Below are 5,627 nucleotides of genomic sequence, written 5' to 3' on the forward strand. Positions count from 1 at the left end.
CCCGACCGCTCGCCCGCGTCCCGCCGACCAGCTCCGCGCGGGGCACAGCGGCTGCAGCCGGGGCCGCCGGAGCCGCGGACTCGGCGGATGCGGGCGGGCCGTGGGCGGGCCGTGGGCGGGCCGTGGGCGGGCCGCGGGCGGGGCCTCCCTCGGCGCCGGGCGCCCCCACCCCGGGCTTCGGGACCCTGCGGACGCGGGGCTCCTCCCCAGGAGCTGCACACGCGCCTCGCCTTTGTGGGGTTTGCAGGCGGAGGAGGGGGCTGGCGGGGAGGGGAGGCTTTCCGAGGCCGCACAGGGCTGGGCTGAGCCCCCCTCAGCCTCGGGTCAAACTTACCTGCAAATTCCAGCTGCTGCCGCTGCTGCTGCTTAGTAGTAGCCCCAGTGCCATCTAGTATTTACTGCCCGCTTGCTGTGCCCTCGGCACTGCTCAGAGCGCCTTGCATGTACGGAGTCATTTGAGCCCCGGAACAATCCCATCTTACAGAAGGGAAAACTGAGGCACAGAGCAATGGCTTGATGTGCTCCAAGACACACAGCTGGAACACGGCAGAGCCAGGGCTGCGGCTCCAGGATCTGTTCTTTCAAAGCCTCACCATGCTTTCTGTCTGTGTGGTATTAAACGAATTGCTCCTTAAAGGCAGAAGCCCTGGCACATAGTAGGTGTACAGTTAGTATTTGTTGGGTGAATGACCGTTGAGCCAAAGCTGTTAAGGGAAAACCACCAAAAAACAAACCCCCAAACCAAGAAACACTGGTGAAGCTGGATCAGTGATATGAAAAGATGAAAAATGGGCACAGCAGCCAGGAGATGGATCGTCCTCAAGGCCTGCATTTAATATTCCCAGCAAAGGCCAGAGACGCTGCCCGGGGATCCATGTCCTGCAGGGTCATCTCTGCTGGGCAGCAGCCATGTCCTCAGGCAACTGCGGAGTGTGTTTGGCGGTGAGTATCCTGCCCGAGGGTGGGTGTGAGGGATGGGGTGACGGGGCAGTGGGCGTCCGCCCTCGTGGGATGTCAGATGCCCACTTGCTCCCAAGTCCTCTTTGATCCATGTGAAGCTGTCCTTGGTCCCTTGGTGAAGTAACAGACCCATTACCCACAGAAGACACCCTTTAAAAGGAAAATAGTTTCTAGGGGTGCTCCCAGCCTCCTCTCCGGTCATTCTGCCCGAGGCAAATGAGGAGCCTCACAAGGTAGGTGATTGAGAGGAAAGGGATTGGGATTAGATGGATGAGAGTCTTCAATCTGATTCTGCTTCTAACTCACTGTGGGACCTTGGACAACTTGCTTAACCTCTCTGAGCTTCTGTTTCTTCCTCTATAACCAGGGCTGCCTTCAGGGGCATGTGATTTGTGCACACGACCCTGCTTTTAGAAAGGCGTTATGCTTGGCTTAATGATCTGTTTTTGCCACCTTAAAAATTTTAGTCATTTTTTAACAAGGTCGGGTATTTTCAGTTCACACAGGACCCCACAGATTATGTAGCTGGTGTTGGTTAGAATGCCCACCTCATCGGGTTATCGTGACACTTCATTGAGATGATGTCTGACACGTGGGGTCCCCACAGAAGTTGGTGTCCTGTTCTCTGATCTGGTCTTAAAGGCGAGCAGAAGTTCACTGGGCAGAGGAAGGGATGGGAGGGAGTTTCAGGCGGAGGGGCGGGCATGAGCAAAGGTATGAGGAATCGGAATTACATTCAGGGAAAGGCAGATGGGGGGAGGGGAATGGAGGTGAAACCGAAGAGACACATTGGGGTCAGAGTGAAAGGGTTTCTGGCTCCTTTACAGAGATTGGAGCTCAGCTTGGAGGCCCGTGAGCAGAGCGCGCTAGGAAGGGGAGGCAGGTGGGCGCTAAACACCCACGTCCTTAGCCCACAGTTCGGCTGGACCCACTGGTTCGGGTAATGAGACAGGCGGTGGATGGTGTGGGCGGGAGCCCTGCGTGGAGGCTGCCAATACGGTGTGTGTGAAACATCCGCTGTAGACATAATGGGAGAATGCTGTAGGTGTCAAAGCCAGCAGCTGCGCCTGGGGACTTGGGGACTCCGGGCCTGATGAATAATGCAACAGCTCTTCCTCCCTGGGTCTTTTTCTATCCTTTCAATAATTCATGCATTCCACATTGGTTGAGAAGTTTCATGAAAGCTCAGCTTTTTTTGAATCCTGGGCCAATCTGAGCAAATCTGATGGCTTCATGTGTTAGGTCTTAATTAGAAACACACGTGCGCATAAGCACACCCAGCTTTGCAAAATGTGCCATGTGTTCAAGTCAAGGAAAATACCCAGTTATATCTCAGAGGGGACACAGGTCCAGCCAGGCCCCATGGAGGTGGAGGGGGGGGTTCACGTGACCTGCACTCCCCAGAGGCAACTGTATAGTTTGGTGCTCAGCTCCCTCTGGGAGGAGCTTCCTCCCCTGGCTACTGCTGTGGCCAATGCAATGTGAGCAGAAGTGACGTGTGTCGCTTCCAGGTGGGAGTTCTAGGAGCCACTGACTTCTTTGCCATCCCATCTTCCCTGTCTTTGGGATTGTGGAGACATGAGGCGAGCAACCCTATGAGCTAGGACATTCCTATTTCTCAGGGAGGAAATGGAGGCTTCAAGAAGTAATTTGCCCTAGGAACCGCCAAGTCACAGCACTCACAGGAGAATGGCACATTCAGGCTCCATCTGTGTGGGCATCACTCGGGCTGCGAGTGGGCACAGCAGTCGGAATCTCAGGCCGGCGGTCGGGACCCAGGCACACAGGGTTTGGTCTTAGCAGGGGAACCAGGGAGCTCTTTGGGGGCCACGCACTCTGGATGACTGGGCGGACAGGAAGGCTGGGGCGACAGGGTCACTGGCCAGGAGGTACCCAGGGCTCAAGGAATAGTGGACTTTAAGCAGCAGAACAAGTCTCTGTTTCTCCTCAAGGGAGGCTGGGTCACAGGTGATGTTTCCTGTCTAGCTGGTTGGCAGGGACCCAGAGGTGGGGCTGTGCTCCTGGGTGCGCTAAGCTTCCAGGTGAGATGGCTTATTCACCTGCGCGGCCTCGACCGTGGAACCGGTCCCCTAAGTTCCCTCTTTTCTGCTGGACTTGACCTTGCTGGTGGGGGAGGGGTGGACAGGGACACGGGCTCTACCTCATTGTTCCCCCGTCATTCAGATCTCAGCACATCTGCCCTTTCCCATTACCTCTCAGTCCAGTCTGAGCTGTTTTCCATGCCCCCATCTGACGCCCCTCCTCAGCCCCTAAGTGCCTCATCAGGCCTCCAGATGTGACCTGTTAACACCTGATTTGTTTCTTCAATGGGAAGGTGGCTCCTCCTCCCCTTAATGGGGTCGAGTGAGAAACCTGGAGGGTTCACACACTGTCCATGTCCCTGCTAGGTGGCCAGGTGGCCACTGGTAAGCCCACTGGCCGTTCTCCAAGCTGCCCTCCCTGCTTCCCTAAGACCAGCTGTTCAGCCTCTGCTCTCGTTATTTGTCCCCTTGGCAACTAGGTTATTGCTTATACAACAGTGACAAGGGCAGGGGAACCCATCAACAAAATAGGACTCCTCTCCATTTTGACCGCTGAGAAGTTGCCGGGTGTTAAAGGAAATGGCGCTGAAATGAAGGCTCTGGATGGGGCTGAGGACAGGGGGCCGGGAAGGAAGAGACCTTGGCAGGGAAGGCCCGAAGGTGGCCCAGGAAGGTGGGGCTCAACAGGTCAGCGCCAGGACAGCTCCCTGCAGCGGGGGGGGGGGGGGGGGGGGGGGGGGGGATCTTTGCAAAAGGTGACTGCTGCCTCCTAAGCCCTGGACTTTTCCTTGCTCTCCACTGACCCCTGCACAAACTGTCTAGTGATTCTAACCCTCGGGACTCGGAGACACCGATCTCATCTGCTAAGCTAATCCACGCTGCCGTGGGCCAGGTGACACAGGGCAGCCCCCCAGAGGGCTCCCAGAAGCTCCCGCCATGAGAACACGTATGAAGCGGCTGTAAGCCCAGCGAACTTCTCCATGGCCCCAGGGGAAGGAGGGCGGCGCAGCTCACCTAAGGTCGGGTCGGGTGACTGGGCGACTCCCACGGGGCAACAGCCGTGTAGACATCACTGGCATGGTGGGGGGACAGCTCCTAAAACAAAGGGCAAGAGCCCTGGAGGGTGGGGTGGGAGTGAGGAGAGAGGGAGGCCGGGAGATGAGAGCCCCGTGCTCCTATTTCCCAACAAGGGAAGCAGGGCCAGGCTCCAGCCACCTCCTCAATTACCTGGCTCGGAGACGACAGAAAATAGCGTCTTAAGGAGCCATTTCCTGGCTTTGAAGTTAATGAAAAAACCTGTGAATGACAGGAGTGAGGGTGGCTCTCTAAGCTGGCGGCACACAGGGAGGCAGCTGTGTGCCACTGAGACAGATGTGCCCGCTCCAGCCACCACAGTCCTCTGGCTCTGGGCCCTTCAGCTCCCACACGGGGCTGGGTCAGTCCCCTCCCCCAGGCAGTGACTAAGCTTGAGGAAAGGGGTGACTTTCTCTGGGGCAGGCTGGCAGTAGGGATCAAAAGCATTCAAACTGCTGGGACCCCCTTGACCCAGTAATTCTTCTTCTCTGAATCTAATGACCAGTATTCATCATAGCCTTTTTGTGATGGACAGAAATAGGAAACTCCCTAAATATCTACTATTTGGGAATCAATTAGGATAAATATGTTATACCCATAGGATGGAATATTATACAGCCATTGAAAACCAACTTTTCAATTTAAGGATACAGAAAGATGCTCATAGTATGTAATTAGTATTTGCATTTATTATATATTTATGTGTATTTATTAGATAGTTAAATGAGAATTTGGACACAAAATTATTTATATAATATGACCCGCTTTGTGAAAAAATAAAATTATATACATAGACACACCATGAAAAATAAAAAGAGCTGGTGTAGCTTGGTTGGTTGGAGTGTCTCCCCTTATATCAAAAGGTCAAAGGTTCAATTCCCGGTCAGGGTACATACCCAGGTTATGGGTTCGATTCTCGAGATCGGGGCATGTATGGGAAGGCAACCAATTGATGTTTCTCACATTGATGTTTTTCTCTCTCTCTCCCCCTTCCTCACTCTCTAAAATAAAAAAAATAAAAAGAACTACAAGGAAATATACCAAAGTGTTCACAGCCACTAATCCTGTGAGCTTATGGGTGATGATTATATCATCGTACTTTTCTGTATTTTTCGAAAGTTTTATTTATTTATTATGAACACATTTGGGAGAGCTGGTCCCCGAAGCTCGAGCACTGCTGCTTTCCCGTGGCTCTGGCAGTCCTTTCAGGCCAAGCAAAAGTCCGCAGGATTCTTTGGAGCCTGGTACCAGGACACGGAGCTCCCTCTGGGCACGACAAACTGGCCTCTCCAAAAACAGACCTGCCTTGGGTTACCTGGAAGTCTCTAGCTTCTGGAAACCTTGATTCAGAATGACAAATCCCTCAGCCATCACTTGTAAAGATCATAGATTCTGCTCCCACGTGGGGAGAGACAAGATCCCCGTGGTTCCTCAATCACTGCCATCTACCAGGAATTGTCTAAAATGTCCTGGCCCACATGTCCATTCCAGGAGACAGTCTAGCTCAGCCTGTCTTTCCTGTTCCTTTTCAAGACAGTGATAATTAGAGGC

The sequence above is a fragment of the Miniopterus natalensis genome, chromosome 17 (genome assembly GCF_054644295.1).
Source record: "Miniopterus natalensis isolate mMinNat1 chromosome 17, mMinNat1.hap1, whole genome shotgun sequence".
Taxonomy (NCBI): Eukaryota; Metazoa; Chordata; class Mammalia; order Chiroptera; family Miniopteridae; genus Miniopterus; species Miniopterus natalensis.